Source organism: Mauremys reevesii, linkage group 8 (assembly GCF_016161935.1).
Source record: "Mauremys reevesii isolate NIE-2019 linkage group 8, ASM1616193v1, whole genome shotgun sequence".
NCBI classification, from domain to species: Eukaryota; Metazoa; Chordata; order Testudines; family Geoemydidae; genus Mauremys; species Mauremys reevesii.
The window spans coordinates 101432350-101451954 of record NC_052630.1 but is presented as its reverse complement, the minus strand read 5'-3'; the positions used below and the strand labels follow the sequence as shown (position 1 = coordinate 101451954).

The 19605-nt window shown below is 45.3% G+C and overlaps 1 protein-coding gene across 2 annotated transcripts in view; it reads right to left on the bottom strand.

The window, feature by feature from the left end:
* LOC120371080 (BEN domain-containing protein 5) overlaps window positions 1-19605 on the bottom strand; it is a 1353498-nt gene that overhangs the window by 31916 nt on the left and 1301977 nt on the right. The window lies entirely within an intron of this gene.

The following is a 19605-nucleotide window of genomic DNA, read 5'->3' as shown; positions in this document are numbered from 1 at the left end:
AGAAGAGAGAGAGAGAGAGAGAGAGGGGAGGAGGTATTTTTAAAAGGCCTCTTGGATACATTTAGTTTTCAAGCTAAAAATAGGAGAGAGATTGAGATGCACAATGATCCAAGCAATTGTGGCTATTAGGAACAAATGAATTGGTTTAGGGAGGATGATAAATCCTGAATTGTTGACTGCATTCTGGGTAGCCTCTGAGCCAGCAACAGGGTAGGACCCGCAGAAGAGAGAATACTAGGCATATGGCTTGCCTCACTGTCCCCTTATGATAAGGAATCTGTTGGAGAGTCAGTATTGGGAATTGGAAGTTTAGGAATGGAGCAAGAAAAGGGATTAAAGGCTTGATCTAAAGACTGCTGATGTCAATGAGAGCCTTCAGATCCTTAATAGGGTTGGGAGTGTGTCCACGAGAACCACCACTGAACCATCTGAAACTCACCCATCATTTTCCAGGCTAAGTTCTTTCTTCGAGTGCCAGCTGTGGTGATGGTGGCTAAGGGATGCTTGGGGCAGGGGAGTGCAGGTGTGAAGGTGCGGGGCGTTAGTGACAGTGCCCAGATGCACTTCCTCGGCAGTGCAGAGGCAATCAGAATGCCTCCTCGGCCCAGGACGAAGCACGATCTGCAAGGACAGGGATTTAGTCTCTTTAACCAAAATTAATCTCAGACCATTTCGAGGTCACGCTTCCCACACAGTGCCTGCCTCAGAACTCCATCCAGGGTGGGGCCCAGCTAAGCTCCCTGTTATTTCTCTGCATCTTGTGCTCAAGTGCAAACACCGGGACCATGGATACCCTGGCCTAAGTGCATATGACAATGCAGAAGGCTCCCAGTGCCCTCTCTCCTGCCTTTGTGTGTGACTCTGAGCAGCCTGGCTTTAAAGCTTTCATTTGAAAGAGTGGAAGACAACTACTGAGTCCAGTTCTGGTGCCCACTATTCAAAAAAAATGCTGATAAACTGGAGGGATTCAGAGACGACCTGTGAGGGAAGATTGAAAACATTGGGTTTGTTTAATCTGGAAAAGAGAAGACTGAGAGGGGACAAGATAACAGTTTTCAAGTACATAAAAGATTGTTACAAGGAGGGAGAAGAATTGTTGTTCTTAACCTCTGAGGACAGGACAAGAGGCAACGGGTTTAAGTTGCAGCAAGGGAGGTTTAGGTTGGACATTAGGAAATACTTCCTGTCAGGGAGGTTAAGCACTGGAATAAATTGCCTAGGGAGGTTGTGGAATCTCCATCATTGGAGATTTTTAAGAGTAGGTTAGACAAGGACCTGTCAGGAATGGTCTAGATAATACTTAGTCCTGCCATGAGTGCAGGGGACTGGACTAGATGACCTCTTGAAGTCTCTTCCAGTCCTAGGATTCTATGATTCTAAGAGCCATGAGAATGATTAAAGGGTTGGGAAAACCTGCCTTAAAATGATCGACTTAACGAGCTAAATTTCTCCATCTGTAAAATGGGGATAATGATACTGACCTCCTTTGTAAAGTGCTTTGAGATCTACTGATAAAAAAAACTATGTAAGAGCTAGTAATTAGTTTTATCATTATTTAGCATAACAGACAGGTGGTCAAGGGGTGGACTTGGTCACCGTCTCTAAGACCCTGTATAGGAAACGTGAATTTGATAATAAAGAAGGTTTTCACTCCATTGAAGATTAGGGTTGCCAACTTTGGTTGGACATATTCCTAAAGGTTTCATCACACAACATAATCTTTAATTAAATCTTAATCTTTAATTCCTGGAGACTCCAGGGCAATCCTGGAGGGCTGACAACCCTAATACAACAACATCCAATGGCTGGAAGTTGATGCTAGACAAATTCAGACTAGAAATAAGGCCCTGAGTTTTCACAGTGAGGGTAATTAACCATTGGAACAATTTACCTAGGATTCTGGCCGATTCTCCATCATGGGAAATTTTAAAATCAAGATTAAATATTTTTCTAAAAAATTGTGCTCTAGTTCAACCAGAGCTATTGGACTTGAAGCAGGAATTAATATAGCAAAGCCCTATGGCCTGTGTTATGCAGGAGGAGAAACTATACGATCATAATGGTCCCATTTGGCCTTAAAATCCATTAATCTATGAAATTGCCTCAATAAAATCAGCCTGGTGCCACAGACCTGAAAAGGATACAGAGAAACGGTCATTTGCTGGGTTAAGCCATGAGAAGTTTACTATTTAAGGCTCTGATCCAAAATCCATCAAAGTCAATGGAAAGGTTCCTACTGACTTAAAGGGGTTTTGGAACTGGCCTTCAGCACCAAGGTCACATCAGCACTTGCAGTGGGCAAAAACCACAGGAAGCGAGTTTGTCCTCCGGAACCAGCAGCTGCCAGCAGCATTCACCTTTCAGAGCGTTTCTTCAGAGGAAAAGGATGCTGTATCTTTAACACGACTTACAGCCTCTAAGTAATAATCATGCTTCAGTGTGTCCACCATTTTGGTGGAGCACAGTACAAAACGCCGTGATTTAAAGCCCAGAAATTAGGCATGATACAGCAAATTCGGATTTATTTCTTTCTTTAGTGCAGAAACCCTGGCTACAGGTTATTTACTGCAAATGAGTCTGTTTGGACGGGGAGAAGAAATAAATTGATTGCAAATTTTCAATTAAAACAAGCCGCCTTTTGAAAAGATTGAAGGTTTTATGAAGAGGCTGGAGCAGTCGGCCATAAAGATGAGAAAAAAGGGGAAAGAAAACTTTATTTTGTGGGGGAAGAAATAAAAAAAATGGGAAAAACAATCTCATTACCATTGTCTCCTCAGTTTAGGGTGACCATATGTCCTGTTTTGGCCAGAACAGTCCCTTTTAAAAGCCCTGTCCCGGCCGTCCTGACTTTTTTTTGGCAAAACTGGGCATTTGTCCCATTTACTAACTGAGCATCAGTGGAAAGGTTCCATTGAGCATCAGTTGGCAAGAGCAAAAGGGACAAATGCCCAGTTTTGCCAAAAAAAGTGGGGTGCGACTCCCAGAGGGGTGCAGAGAAACATGCAGGGGGGCAGGGAAGGCCAAGCAGCAACATCAGCCCTGCACGGGAGGGAGGGCTTGGGAGAGCGGCTGGGGCTGGGCCACGGCCAGCCCTGCACGGGCTTGCGGCAAGGAATCTTGGGCCGGCCCCGAGATCAGGAATTAGAGTGGGGCCTCAGGCCGGTCTCGGGCAGCGGGGTCCTTGGACCGGCCCTAGGTGGGCATCAAGAGGGCTCGGGCCGACCCTGGGCAAACAGGCCACAAGAGGGGGGTCCTTCAGTTGGCCCCATGCAGGCGAGTGGGGCATCCCCACGTGGACAGGTGCTGGGGGGGCTCAGGCTGTCCCCACGCGAGCAGATTGGGGGGAGGCCTCAGGCTGGCTCAATGTTGGCAGTGGCAAGGCAGGGGATATATCTCTGACTTGGTCCCCACCATCAAACTGCTCACTGTACTGCACGAAAGAATGGAAGCAAAGCCAATGTAATAAAATGCATGTTAAAAGACAAACACATAAAAAAACCTAATGACTAATTCCTTTTTCTTTAAAAAACGTTAAATAATTATTACGTGGGACCCATCGCAGTGATTCTATCAACGTCTTGGGAAAACGAAGCTTCCAGGGGCTGTTAAAGAGGAAAGGATAAAATTAGATGGATGTCGGGGGGGAATGACATGTAAACCTTCAAGCCAATCACTGTTGCCACATTCCAGCCAAGAGGTGGCTGCATTTCAGTGATGGATAAAAGGGATCTTTGTGTATAGTTCCGGAAGTGCTCCGAGATCCTGCGGGATGACAGGCAGCACGGACAACGGGCTGGATTCTCCGCTGAGCTGCGTCTTGTACAGTCCTTCCACCGTTGCCAGTGATTATGATTCAGCAGCACTTTACATCCTCTCTGCACGGGTATAAATGACAGCACAGGGGGCAGGGCAATGGACTGTCAGCCTCAAAGCAAAGGCACTCCAGACAGAGTGATTTACAACCGTGTAACACTACCGATTTCAGTGGAGTTACTCCAGATTACACTGGGGAAGTGGAGAAGCAAATCATGGGTGTTATTACTAGCACAGAAGCCACTGGGAGTTTGCCTGAGTGAGGGAAGGGTAAAAACATTTTACAAATCCATTTTTCCCCACAGAAATTGCCTCACTTTATATGACAATTCCCATTTCCAGATAAATTTAGCATTTTCTGAAACCTTTGATTTTCCTTTTTTGTTTTACATGCAAGCTGTAATGCAGCGATAAGGTGATTTTATATTGTATATATCCCTCCACAAATAGTACTGCTCTGCCTTCTCCTCTGATTGCAATCACAAAGCTCATGCTAAAAGCCTCCTGAAAGCTATTTGCCAAAGCCAGTCTCTAGTTTTATGGCATACCCCCCGGGGAGGGGAGTTGGCAGCATTGGGACTATACCTTTCTCTCTCCAAGGTTAGGAGGCTGTGAATGCCTGCGACTCTGCTATTTCCCACAGAGCATTTAACTCAGACAGGGATGTGGCCTTACAAAACGTCAGATCTAGAGACTGTGGGCTGAGTTCTCTCATTTACACCAGTAAAAACCAGGAATATCTCCATTGAAGGGAGTGGCATTACACCAATGTAAAACTGGTGGCAGTCAGAGGAGAATCAGGTCCTTTTAACCTAAAGAGGAGTTTCTAATGCAATCAGCTATTCTGGGTATTAGCAGACATCTGCATTAACCGATGGGATGGCTTTAAAGTCCGCGTATGCCCTTGTGAACAGGGCATTTGTACTAAGATGTCTCTAAACCAACACAATCTGTAGCCTCTGGAATTTTTTTCAGAGGCTTCTCTGGTAACTCGTCATTATCCAGCGTCTCATTTATGGCTTTACCGTAAAAATGATCTTACCTCCACGTTGTCCTTTCTAACTATGAGCCCTGTTATTAACCCTTACTTGTGAGTAACTCCTACGCAATGGATTGGGAGTTCAGACTGAACGAAAAGTGCTGGATGCAAGATTCCAGCGGAGAAGAGGCAGCTGGGACATAAATACTGTGTTTCTTTTAAAGAATGCTTTTTGGAGTTAATGAATTTTGGTGGAAAGTTGGACACGGGTGTGCCCAGACCATGGTCTATCATGGTTATTAATATTGTCTCATTGTTTCCTTGTACTCCCCCTCTGTCGGTATCTATCTGTTTTCGCTTGTCTTATACTTAGAATATAAGGTCTTTGTATAGTACAATGGGGTCCTGATCAATGACTGAGGCCCAAGGTGCTGTGGGAATATAAATAACTGCTCCTAATAATGATGCCAGGGAGCTGATTTCCCTCTATTTATCAACCAAGCAAGTTCAACGGCAGTGCAGGCTTTCATACTCTGCCCCCTCACTGTGCCTCAAACACTGGCCCGGAGGGACCTCCTCTACAGGATAGCTCAGTCCTTGGGGCCTCTTCTACTGCCAGGAAGACATTTGTAAGGTACCAGCAGTGGTTTTGTAGCAAGGACGCCGATCCACTGGGAACTGGACTGAGACTAACAAACTCTTTTTGCTGCATGGCCCCCAGAATGGGAAAAATTTTCACAAACTTGTTTCAAACTGGCAGCTTAGAGTCTTTGGTCCAGATCCTCAGATGCCCCCACAGGGGAGAAGCAGGGTTTTGTGGGCAAGCATCAGGGAGCCTGGCTACAGCGTCCTGCTCTTGGGGCTGGTTTTGCTTTGGCTCAGCCATGAGGCCTGCCCCAGACTCCACCAGCTTGGCAGCATCTCCAGGGAACCACCAGAGCATGCTTCATCCAAGGGTGGAGGAGGTGGCTCTATGCCTACTGGGGACTACCCTGTGTTGGAGGAATAGCTAGAAGGGGAGATGTGGTTTGTTCTCACACCCCTTGCGCCAATGAGACCAGCGGGATGCCCGTTCCTACCTCTCCATCCACTAAGATGACCTACAATTTAAAATTAAACTTCTCTTGGAAAGTGCTGTCCTCAATCACAGAAAGAGGCTCTCCTTGGACTGACTAACCGAGCCCACACCCGGCAGTGCCGAGTCGGACTGCTTTCATCTGAAATCCGTTCTGCCTTCTCCAACTAATTCAGATATCGGTTGCACTCCGCCTTGCTTTTCAAAGGTAGCTCAAACACACACACGAACAAACCGACTCCATTGGGAGCTGCCAGAGCTGACTGGCGCCCTTTCAAACACACCCCTTTGAAAAGGGTAATGAGTCTGAAGGGGGTGGAAGAGGTGGAGGAAAAAGGAGTGGGGCTGATTCTGAGAGGTGCTGGGGTGGGAGTCAGTGGAGAAGAAACTGCTCAGCACTGCACAGGATCAGGCCCAGAGGGAGAGCCCAGTTTCCTTGGCATAGCATGCCTCTGAGGTCTCTACAATTCATTAGAAAAGGCGGGGTGCTGAATAATCAGAGCGTGGGGGCATTGCTAACTAAGATCCCTAGGAGCCTGGCATCTCCAATCTCTAGCTCCCGTTCGAGTCCCCGGTCTCCCTGAAGTGAGCGACCCAGAAAGCTGAATATTGACAAAACATAATGAGCTCATTGAAATCTAAGCACTGCAATTAGCAGGGAAGAATGGAGCACAGGGGCTGGGAGGCAAACTGTCGTTATTTATAATGTCGATAATAACTTACATGGAGTTAAAAATATCAACATATCCCAACGCTCGCTGGTATTTTCTAGCCCTCCATTAGGTCAATGCCCAGTGAGTACGTGACACCCAAAACACATGAAGGCAAATGGCTAAGGCCTCAGTCTCTAGCCCACACACCCTGGGCCCACCAAGGCCAGCAGAACTGCAGGATGAGGTGGAAGTGAGCAATAAGTCGATACAAGCCAAAGGAGGAGTATGTAACATCCCGCTCCTCCTCAGACATTATCCTGTGCTAATAATGGAGTCAGGGTGACGCAGAGAAGAAATGGAGCTTTCCAGACAACCTGTTCCTGCCTCATGTTCATCCAGGAACAGTTTTCATTCCCTCCCAGTCTCAGACACCGCCAGCCCCTTTTCACTTGATGTTGATATTCACCCCTGCTGTCAAGATGTTGCTTCCACAGCCCTGCTGACACTAAGGGCTCCTCACCAACTAAATCAACCCTCATCCTGGACAATCTGGAGTTGCCGAGGAGTTGTCATACACTGATGTGGTGGGGGCTCTGTGAGGCATTGTGATTCATGGATGCAGTACCCCGCTGGAACAGTCTCTGTACCAGCCCTGATGCCCCCTGCCCTCAGAATGAGACAAGCTCTTTAGCTGAGTAAATTCCCCCAGAGGAAACAATCTCTCATCTCCTGAGCACTGATGGTTTTTGTAGAGTCATAGATTAAAAGCCAGAAAGGACCATTGGATCTAGTGTATAATGGAAGCCTTAGAATGTCACCCAATTACTCCTACATTGAGCCCAAGAACAGGTGTGTGACTAAAGCGTATCATACAGAAAGGCATGCAGTCATGAGCTGAAGACATCAAGAGATGGAGAATCCACCACTTCCCTTTCCTACCCACTATCCCTCTCTTTGCTGAGCCCTAAAATGCAAGGGAGAAATAACAAAGAATTGGGATAAAAGTAGACACCCTTTAGAACTTTCTGAGTAGCCATAGCATGGAGAGATTAGCCAACAGGAGGAAGGAATCCTGTGCATGGGCTAGTTCCTAAGGAAAATTATACACTTGGGAATACAAAAGGAGACCAAAAACTCAGTGGCACCAAAATTATAAGTAGGGGTGACCCTTATCAAAGGTTCCAGTCTCACCGATTGTCCAGACCAACCAATGCTCTCCATCAGCTTAAGGAACAGTGTCAGTCAAGTGCTAATGGAGAAATAGCTTGGAGTGAAAACATATTGGTATAGGACCCAGAAAGGGGAAAACCGTGGCGTGGAGAAGCTTGCTTTGACCATGGCTCACTGGGTATATAAACCCAAATATAGTTGTGGACTTGGTAGGGGAGTATTCATGTGCTTTTTGGGTAGAACCTGGGTCCTCTCCCTGCACAGGTATACATACGGCAGCATCTGAGCCACAGCAGCCAGAATTTATTGAGGCTTCTTCATTAAAACTAAAGTGCGATGTAAAAAATAAAGGGAGGGAGCGAAGAGAAATAGGAAAAGGGTGTATTTCAGTAGAACATGCTCAGAGAGAATGCAGGAGGTGGTGGGTGAAATTGAAGGGGAGAAAGGTAAAAACAGAGTAAATAGAAATTGTTCCAAGATAATTGAAAGTACGTCCAAGCACTTGTGTGCGCTAGCTAGCAATAAATATGCTGCCTGGGAAAGCGAGCCAGTGTGGGCAAATAAAGGAAGTGCAAAACAAGCAATCAAGGGGAAGGAAAAAGCATATGCAAGCAGAGCTGTAGTGTAGAGGAACAGAGGACAAAGAACGAAGCTGAGAGGCTGGAAATGGTGCAGAACTAGGCATCTTGAATTGCATTCAAATTGGGCCCTTCAGCCTAGATGCAGTGGCCTGCAAGAGCAGCAGCTGGATGGAGTCTGAATTGTAGGTGACGGCATCTGTCAGGGATAGTGATCAGTGTCAGCTCCCAGCTCTCCAGGGCAGGTACCAGTGTTGAGCACACCTGGCTAGAACAGACAGGCTCTTGCCTCTCTAAGCAGAGACTTACATTGAGGATAAGCAGAAGTTCTTCAGTATGAAATGGGCTCTCCTACATAAAAAGCCCATTCCTTTATCCCGAGGAAATATTACACAGAGAGTTAGAAGATCTTGTGAGCAGCTGTGAGGCAATCAAGGCCAATACAATAGAAGTACAAGGCAAATGTTTCTGTTCAGATCCGTATAGTGGATCCTGATTCTGCTTTTATTGTCTTCCTTCGTGGATGCCCAGAAAGCCATCTGTGATCAAATGGGAGTGCCACATATACAGAGGAGAACAGAGTATCACAGTGTGGATTCAACAGTCAAATTTCGCCCTAGCGTCTTTCAAATAAATAAGCTATAGAATTAAATAATGCAGGACAGCATGTGGTATAAATTGTAGAGAATTCACTGCAGATAACAATAGTGGATAATAAAATACTTGGTTTTTATCTGCTAACTTAAAGAGGCCAGTAAGAATTATCATCCCCATTATACAGATGACATAACTGAGGCACTGAGAGCGTAAGTGACTTGCCCAGTGTCACAGAGCAAGTCAGTGAAAGATCCAATAAGAGCAAGAAAGTTTCCTAACTTGCTGTCTTGTGCTCAGTCCATAAGACCACAGTTTCCCTGTGGTACTCATAGCCTCACAAACTGCCAATTAAGGGTGGCAGTATAAAACCCCTCAACACAAAAAACATTGTATGATGAGCGGGGCTAGGGGAATAGTGTGAAAATATTTTGACAAATATTTGCTTGAATCGTAAAAACAAAATCCCAGCTCCGCTCCCAGTGTCAAATTCAGTTCTTGGGTGATTTCCCACCCCCGTTATTCAACCTCATTACAACTCATGCACCGTGTTCTAACAGGGCTTGAGCCAAAGCCCACTGCTTTCCCTGGGCTTTGGATCAGTTGCACGGTTAATAAACCACAGGATTCTTTCAGGACGCTCAAAAGAGACAGAGTGAGAAATTAAGGGATCCAGGCAAGGAGTTAAGGGATGTTTGCGGATGAGATTTGAAAAGAGGCGGAAAGGTGCCCTGTCTATGCCTCTGAGAATGACCTGCAATGTACATATTTGATTAAAAATAGAAGAGAGAGACCAACCCACTCCAGTACACCCATTTCCCAATTGTCATGGAAGCCTGATCTGTTCTGTTTGTTGCACCATTTCTCAGGCAAGCCCCAAAATGCCTTTGAACTGCTGTTGTCTTGGACAGTGTGGAAGGATTTCATAATGCTTGTTTGCTGCATCCTCCCATCATGCTTGTGCATCTTGGAGGAAAGACAGACTAGTTCATTTTGAAGTCAAGTATCCATCTTTTCGACCGCTTGCATAGACCAGGGCATCAATAAATTAAAGCTTCTAGGGATTAATTGAGTGGAGCAGGGTTGGTTAACTTTATGACTAAATGGGAACTAATCAGCTACCAGGCAGAACGGAGCAGTGTTACATTTGCACTCAGTGAGTTTGAGCAGAGAGAAGAATAAAAAAAGATTACGGATGACGAACATAGAAGGAAAAAGGTTTTCTCCCTAAAGAAAATGTACACAGGCTTTCTTAGATCTGAAATGATATCTCCCTCAACCGCCTTTCTTTGTGAAAATCACTACTTCTGAAGCAGAAATTCTACTGAAGGGAAGATCCTATTATCAGCAGCAGTCACATTTCACAGCAATGTGATTAACTGCCGGTCACATGGTACCCTAGCTCACCACTTGTAGACAGCTCAATAATTTTAACGGGGAAAGAAGAGTCTTTCTTTCTTTCTTTCCCTTCAGACTTCTCTTACAAGGCAGGCAGTGAATTTGACCCTTAAGGAAGACCCCGCAGGGACCTGGATATCACTTATGAGGTCTAAATATGCATCCCTGATCCAGGTTGATGGGAAGTGTAGCATCCTCGTCTCGAGTTCTCCCCCCAGAACAAAACCAGTCACCTTGGCCAGGAAATGTACTACCTCAATCACAGTCACACTTCAATCACCAGGCTGTCTCTTGTCTCAGCTCCTGTCCTTGGTATGGAGTATTTACAGCCCATCTGTCTGTCTCAAACACACTTCTCACTCAAGAGGGAAATTAATCTCTCTCTCTCTCTGTGCTCTCTCTATCCTTTCCCCCCTCCTCCTTCCCCTAACACTTGCAATTTGCCATCAACAGCTTCCCTTTTCTCATCTACAATTCTCTATGACTTTGAAAATTGACTGCAACCACACACCTGGGTACAGTGATAGATAATTGATTGCATTTTTATTTCGCTTCTTTCCTAAACTGTTTTCCTTGCTAATGGCCAGATCCCCACTGTTTGGGTTTTTTTTTTTTCTGGTTGTTTTTTTTTAAAACAAACAAAAAAAAAAAAACCCAGACATTTGGTTTCGAGGGAGGAAAAATAATCTAGGAACATTCCCACTTCTGCATGTTAAGGGGATTTAAAATACATGGAAATGGATGACGATCCTGGCAGGGGTGGATCAGGTCTCCCTGACTGAGGGATATAAGGGCTAGTAAGACAGATTCTCCATGGCTTTGCAACACGGCATGATTGAGTGGCAGTGCTGAAAGGAAAAGAAGAGCAGGTAATTGCAGGCAGATTTCATCATCATCACCTCATCATCAAGCCTCTGATATAATAAACAGTTCCCCAGTACCTGGCAACCAAGGATTTCTCAGCTTTGCACAAAGTGGGTGTTATCCCCATTTTACAGGGGGGAAAACTGAGGTACGGAGAGCATTTGGTGTGACTTATACATGATCACACAGAAAATCACACTCCCCTGAACTAACCTGCACTAGATCAAATCGACTCCCAATGGCACAGAAAATAAAATTTACTCCTGAGGTTTCCTAAATGGGGTGACTGACTGCAGCAAGCCATGAGGACATTCATACTGGCAACATTTTAAAAATTATACACTGCACCAAACCAACTGAGGTCACGCTTCAGAGGGGGAGTGTTGTCCCGGTGGTAGACTATGGGACTGGGATATAGGACTCCTGGGTTCTAGTCACAGCTCTGTCAGTCTCTCACTCATCAAGGCAAGTCCTAAAGACCAGAATGGTTGAACATGAATACTTAAATTTAGGCCTCTAAATCCAGATGTAGGCACTGCGAAAGGTGTCCTGATTTTCAGAGATGATGACCATGTACAGCTCCCTTTGACGTCAATGGGAGTTGTGGGTAATTAGTACCTCCGAACATCAGGCCTCCTACCATTTAGGATCCTAACCTCAGACACTCATGGGTGAAAAGACTGGCTTTAACTATTGTGACTCGGTTTCCCCATCTGTTAAATGGTAGTACTACTCGCCTCCCTGACAAGATGTTGATGATGATTAGGGTCAGATTGACAAATTGATTACAGCCCCTTTGCACCACTCAGGTTCCTCTGTTGAAGGGACACTGCCTACTGGCACAGCACCCTCCTGGCATAGGAGGGATGTTGTAGGATGAGGGGTGTTTCAGGAGCATGTTGGCAGAGGGGAGCAATCATATTGGTCCCTCAATGAAGTTCAGTTAGGAGATCTTAATAGAAATCAAGGAGAAAAAGCATATGGTCATTTGACCTCCCTTCAACTCCTGATTGTCTAGGAAGACATCAGGTTTGACTGTTCAGCACAGGCCGATTGCCTGGATCACATTGACACTGAATGTACCTCTGGGTCAACTTTTACAGGTATTTTTTTTTTTAAATTTGAGAAACTGACACCGTTTGAAGTGGGATATAGGTCAAGGGCACCTTAGAAAGTATTTTGTATTGAAAGACCAGGCCTATCCTGGGCAATGGTTAGCTACTTAACAGGGGGGAGAAGAGATTTTAATGACTAGGAAATCTATTTCTTGAATTGCACTCAGTTTCTGGGAGATGGGATGGAGTACAGACTGTCAAAGTGAAATAACTCCCAAAGGCCCCTGTTACTGCTGTTCACCTAGGAGACAACAATGAAATCATGATGCTTATGCAGAGAACTGTGAAGCAACCTGGCTGACACCACCTAGCTTGATTCAGGCATGAACAGCTAATGAGCGCACTGAAATATGTAGCTAGTTCAACACTTTGTATGTCTACAGTTGTACACACGGACCCAATGCAGAATCCCACATCCCACAGAGGAGTTTGGATTTGAATCCCTAGATCTGAACTTGCCCCTATGACTCTGGTACCAGTTTGGTTCCAAAACCAAAAGGAGCCTGTAATGCAGGGCTGGTTTGAACACAGAAAAATGGTTGCAATCGCATGAGAACAGCCATTCTAGTGAGATTTCAGTCCATGATTGAGAAAATCTTGTGAGAACAGATGGTCTTGGGAGATTTCTACAATTCAGGATGGCAGAAAACCCATACAATAATCTGATTTTGCACAATTTCCATTGCTTTGGCCGGAAACATCATGAGATTTTGGCAACATCAAAAACCTCAAATTGAAAACCAACCCCAAGCCCTGGTATCTTGCACTCATGCTTTAAAGTCTAATCCAGATCCAAACACCACCTCCAGAGCCCCAAGTCAGACCAAGCACCTCCTCGTTCCATAATCAGGACCATTTAACAACTCCCTCTGCCAGCAAACTTTGGGAGCTCACATATAATAAAATGTGGCTCTGAACCACCTTACTGTTCATCTTACAAGACCAAAGCCACCCCTGGGTTTTGCTCATCTCCAATACACAGAAACATACATACTCTGCTTCTAACATTTCCAACACAATTCGATAGGCATGCTCCATCCAATGAGGGTGTCAGAGGCGAGCAAGAACTGGGAAATAATATTTAGCTCACACACATATTATATCATTTATTCTGGATAGTTTTACAAACTGAGGTGTCAGATTCCTCTGACTTGCTGTGGTGCTGGAGCACAGGTTTGGGTAAAATGGGCCAACCTGAAATCTGGAGTCATAAGCTGGACCTCTTCCTTCCTGGAACTGGCTGAGAGGATAAAGGGATGAATGGTGGAGGCTCCACAGAAAGGCTGAACAGATGCCCACAGGATGTCTCCTGGGCAGTACTGAGCCTGCAGGATGCTGTGGTAAGATCTCCTCTAGGAGCAGGTTTAGAGGAGGATGGGTGATCATTTGCAGTTAATACGAGTGGTGTGTGAACTATTCATCCTTTACATACACATTGTTTTTTGTTTCCATGAGTACATGGTTCATCTCTGGCTTTGTAATCCCAGGTTTTTCTCTAACCTTAGCTCAAGGCTCAGACATCTAAGCATAAACTTGTTTTATTCCATTCCTCCACCCCTATGTTCTTTCTGTAACAGCAAAGAACATTAATTTAAGGATAGAGAGAAGCAGTCTAATGTGAGCTTCTTAGAAATAAGCTGCCATCTGATCAATTTAGAGTGATCAGGGATCACCACCTTTAGTCCTGACAAATGTCAAATACACATCTGGTGGAAGCCTAATTCATTTTTAACATTCCCTTTAAAAGTCAAACACAAAATGCCCTTGTCACGGTTGGCTTTTGGGTCTTCGGGAGCAGGACATGATAAAGGCAAAAGAAAAGAGAATCATTTCCACTTCTACTTACCTGCCAAGACCTGAGTTCGGCGTTCTAAGTTGCCTCTTACATTAGCAGATGTCATCGGTAGAGCCCGGGTTGTCAATGGGGATTAAATGCAGGACCTTCATCATCAAAACCTTCCATTGTGGAAAGCTCATATAAAAAGCTGCACACCGGAAGCCATTTGCTGTGCAAATCTGCTGCATATTCTTGCGTGTCATTCACTGGCACCCTACCTATTAACTAGTTAGACATGCCGAGACATCTCTCTTTTATAGGGCACTCCTGTAACACACACCATTTGAGCTAAAGGAGTAAAGGTTTGATCAGACTCCTAGGGAAGTCAAGGGAAAGATTCCCTTTGACTTCAGCAGGAGTTGGCTCAGGCTCCCAGGGTTTGTTTGCAGTGCAGTCATGAGGTGTCACTGCAGCACATGCAGACATACCCGAGCTAGCTTTAATCTAGTTAGCTCAGGTGCTGGGGTAGTGACGTTGCAGCAGCATGAACTTCAGTGCAGGTTAGCCACCCGGGTAATTAGCCAGGCTTCTGGGCAGGCTTGCCCAGTCAGGGGCGGCTCCAGGCCCCAGCACGCCAAGCGCGTGCTTGGGGCGGCATTCCACGGGGGGGCGCTCTGCCGGTCGCCAGGAGGGCGGCAGGCGGCTCCGGTGGACCTCCCGCAGACACGCCTGCGTAGGGTCCGCTGGTCCCGCGGCTCCGGTGGTCCACCAAAGCCACGGGACCAGTGGGCCCTCAACAGGCATGCCTGCGGGAGGTCCACCAGAGCCGCCTGCCACCCTCCCGGCAACCGGCAGAGCGCTCCCCACAGCATGCCGCCCTGCTTGGGGCGGCGAAATGTCTAGAGCTGCCCCTGGTCCAGGTTATGCTGAAGCCTGTGTCATCTTGTTTTCACTGCTATTGGGTACACGAGCTAGCTACAGTATGTCTACTCATACGCACCCCCCACCCCCGGCTGCAGTGTAGACAGGCCCTAAATCTGTTAGTGGGCAGCAGGCTGTTCTAGTCACTGAGGCTAGCCACTAGAGGGAGACATGTTCACAAAACACTAGCATGGCTTGTTTACATTACCCGCTGCATGGACAGGCAGCGATCGATCGATCCAGCAGGGGTCGATTTATCGCATCTAGTCTAGACGCGATAAATCAACCACCAAGCACTCTCCCGTCGACTCCAGTACTCCACCAGGGCGAGAGGCGCAGGCGGAGTCAACGGGAGAGCATCAGCCATCGATTTACCACAGTGAAGACACCGCGGTAAGTAAATCTAAGTACGTCGACGTCAACTACATTATTCATGTAGCTGAAGTTGCGTAACTTAGATCGATCCCCTCTCAGTGTAGACCCTCAGGCAGTGTAGCATATTAGCAATTCAGCTCCCTTCCCACATTAACCTTTTTCTGTTGTCCTCAACTGTCCCATGTCAAACATAGAACATGGCACACTAGGTCCTATTAGGTTAACATCTTAGTTCATATATAAAGGGACACCATCAACTTGACACCTAATCAATTTAAACCAGATTTAAACATTTCACATACCAGACCTGCCACTGAATCCTGCTGGCTAATTTTTCATGGGTTTACAATCAAATTTTCCTATAAAAAAAAGTTCCACACAAACAAAAGTGGAAATTAAATGAATAAACGGTTACATTTACTACACATGATGTGCTGCCGAATGCAAGAAGAAATCAAACTTAGGGGAAGCAATAGAGACACATTACTTTTCTCTAAACTCTTTCAGTTAGGCCAATCATATCTGTAACAAAAGTAGGTAATAACCCTCCACCCCCAAATAAGTGTGATTTTTAAATTGAAAGTTCCCCTTTCTCATTCAACTCTGTTACATATATAGCCAATTCCTGCTCTTTGTGGCTCTACACCTGTTAGGAGGGGTATCTTTTGGTTATTAGAAATGTCTTCAATATCTCTTCTTTGTAACTTGTCATCCAGGGGTTTAATCTTCCAGCGGGGGATATGCATAGATAATTCCTAGTCCAGTTAATGGGTGTGCCCTATATGAACTCCGCTTTGGTGATGGGAAAACAATCTCCCATACAGTTACAAATATTAGATAAAGATATAGATAGGTATCTTGCATGGGAATTAGACACTTCAGAGACCAGATGTATCAACATTTTAATACCTACAAAATAAAAGACTTGGGATAGTAACTTCAGTGTTACTCTGTAAGTGACCTGTCTTAATTATATTCTGGGCCCTACAGGATCTGGACCTAATAGGAATAGATATGTAATTCCAGTGTTTGTACAGGGAGCAAGGCTAGTATTCTTGTGTAAACAAGCTATTTCTTAGCCACACAGAAGTGCGCTTCGTGCCATTTAAAAGGAAGCATCACAAGTACAGAATGAAGTATTCTAATGTCAATTACCCTCTTAACGAGAAGAATCAGAGCCTGAAAGCTCAAGGAACGGAGGCCCATTGAGAACAAGCATGGGAGATAAAACACGGCCCCGTTATTTAAGGTACAGGCTAAGAATGGCGTATGAGGCTGAAGGAGCCTTGAAATGTAGAGAAAACAGTGAGATTCCAAAGCTCGTGTTATGCTCTCAGAGGCCAGAAGGAAGGAAGCTGTTTGGTTGTGAAAGTCTAGTCCCTAGTCAGACATCATCATAAGCCCCTGCCTGCCACATACTATAATTGGTGGGATTGGCAAGCCATGCTTATAACAGGCTTTAGAGGGGAATGTTTTTAAGGAGATCTGAAGATTAAGATGGAGTCTGCAAGAATGAAATGCACTGGCCAAACTAGAAGCCAACTGCAACGCCCCTGCCACCAGACAGTGCTGGGTTCTTCACCTCCGTGACAGTTACATTCAGCCACAACATTTCAGAGGGGTGGTGGAGGAGCTCTCACTGCAAGATGCAGCCTTTCACCTGTAGGCTGCTGTTTCACATCCAGCTCAGGTAACTTACCCTCACATGGCATTTGGTGCCCCCCTGTGAAATGAATTTGGTGGTTTCAGTCCACTGCAAGTGGAAATGTGTCCACAGCACAAAACACAGTGCCATATTTGGCACCCTTGTTGATAATGTCAGCAGACAAGACAGGCACTGAATGGACCAGGGAGGCTTTTATTCATTTCTCACCTCTGAAGCCAGTCCCTCCAGATCAGGGTTAAGACACACTAATGTGGATAAGCTCTTTGGTGGAGAGAGAATTTAATTCTTCAGGGCTATTAATCAGGCACCTTGCACCAGCACTAAATTTATACACACACACACACACATCCCCCTACACAACACTCAAGTTAGAAGGTATAAAAGTAATTCCTTGTATATGTCACACCATTCACAGTGGCTTCCGATAACTCCCCTGAGCATTCAGATCTGACCCAGTGAAACCTTCAGAGATTTGTTTATTGGAATGTAGGATGGGCCCTTCCTCACACTCTGGTGGCCTGGTTGATAATGGATTTTTCAGGAAAGTGCCCAGGAACTTAGAAGCTGTCTCACACCAAGAGCATTTTCAATTACATTTCAAAATGCACTGCCCTGAAAAAGACCGACTCTGCTCAAACAAGCCAAGGGAAAGCTGAAAGCACCTGTTTCCCAAAACGTACCAGACCTCCTCCTCGGCACCAAGGAACATGCCCCCCGCCTTTGAAACAACCCAACCTCACTATTACATGCCATTCTGTCCCACTATGTTATGCTTCGAACTGACAGGTCAGGAAATCATCCCACGTGTGTGCCATGGGCAGAAGATGGCACACAAACCATGTGTCAGTCCCTGTGACCTGCACTGATCCTGGGAGTGTCTCATAGGCACATGATTTTGGTGCAGGTCTCTTAAGCACAGTGAAAATCGGTACACTGTGAAGACTACAAAGAAACAAAGAGAATTAATTTCATGTTTGGATGTGACCATTAATGCGGTTTATATTATTTATAAGCACCGTGTTCTCTCTTTCCTCTCCCTCCACCAGCATGTATGCCTGTTTCATGATATCATCTCCAGGTATTGTCACAGATGATAAATGTGCAGGCATAACCCTTTGAACATGAGTCGGCACGGCAAAAGGAGGGAGGAGCCATGGATGGGGGAGCACCCAAGTCTGTATGTGCACATGTATGTTTCCATGTGAGTATTACATGTTCATGTGCAATTTGGGGAGGGCTAGCTCAGTGGTTTGAGCATTGGCCTGCTAAACCTAGGGTTATGAGTTCAATCCTTGAGGGGGCCATTTAGGGATTTAGGGCAAAAATCTGTCTGGGCATTAGTCCTGCTTTGAGCAGGGGGTTGGACTAGATGATCTCCTGAGGTCCCTTCTAACCCTGATATTCTATGATTAAATGCACAGGTGCAGGCAAGCTAACATGTCTGGGTCCCAATTCACAGATAAGTGCAATTATCTTCCTATTGGACTAGCCAAACATACCAGCTACGGTGAATTATGGTTGACTGAGGGTAGCAAAATGGAAGTGAGAAGGCTGTTATTTGGTTTGCTTGCATTACTTTATGCCTTGTCATTAAACAAAGTGTCTGCAAGTTTAGCAACAGCCATCTCATACCCTTTTCAAAGCCCCAATACAAACCAGAAGAGAGAGAGAGAAACAATTTATCTTAATGACACGGTTTGGCTAAGAATTAAGTGTTGATGAAAATTTGAAAGCTAAAGCCCACTTTTTAATTCACAGACCAGCTGCAGCACAGCATGTAGGGGTTGGGTGAAGCAGCTTCATTTGCTAGAACACCTCTTTCCTAGCACGGTGAGGACTATACTCTTCTGTAATTCCATTTAATTGAAATTCTATGCTTGTTAAATTCTGAGTCCTATATTGATCAACATATGTCAACTGTGGAAAATTGTATGAAATCATGTTGTATTACTGTGGAGCAGTCAACAGTCCATTGGTGTCTGAACCTAGTTGATTTCACCTGCTGGAGATTGGGCCAGGACTGATATAGCATCTAGAATTGGATTTTCTTAATTTTTAATAACAGTTTGTACGTGTACTCAGCGATAAACAGAGCCAGCAATTTGGGTTGTTAATCCACCAGATTGTATGGGCTAAACAGGGTGTTGCCTGTTAGGAATTGGATGGACATCTCCCCGGAATGGCCAGAAACTGTCAAGAATGGCGCTTGTGATTCAATTAGTCCTTTCCTCGTACAGTCAGTACTGAGCTAATACCCTGGCCTGGGGCACTGTGCAGCTGGAGACTATCAATGAGAGACTGACCACCATGGTGATTTTCACTGTAATTTCATCTTGTGTATATAAAATGCCTTCCCTTCTGAAGAATCCCACAGGGATTTATACCAGAACACGTTTCCCGTCACTGAAATGCTGCCCCTCGGGAGTGGAACATGGGAGCTGTTATTACTACACACCAATATAAAACAGGAAGAGGAGAAGAATACTGTCTCAATTCAATCTGCAAATACAATGATATATTTTCAATCAAAAAAATAAATGAACACAAAAATATTGTCACTTACTTTACCAGCCACGGAGATAGCAAATTATACTAAAGGGAACTGGCAGAGTTGGGCTCTGACAGGT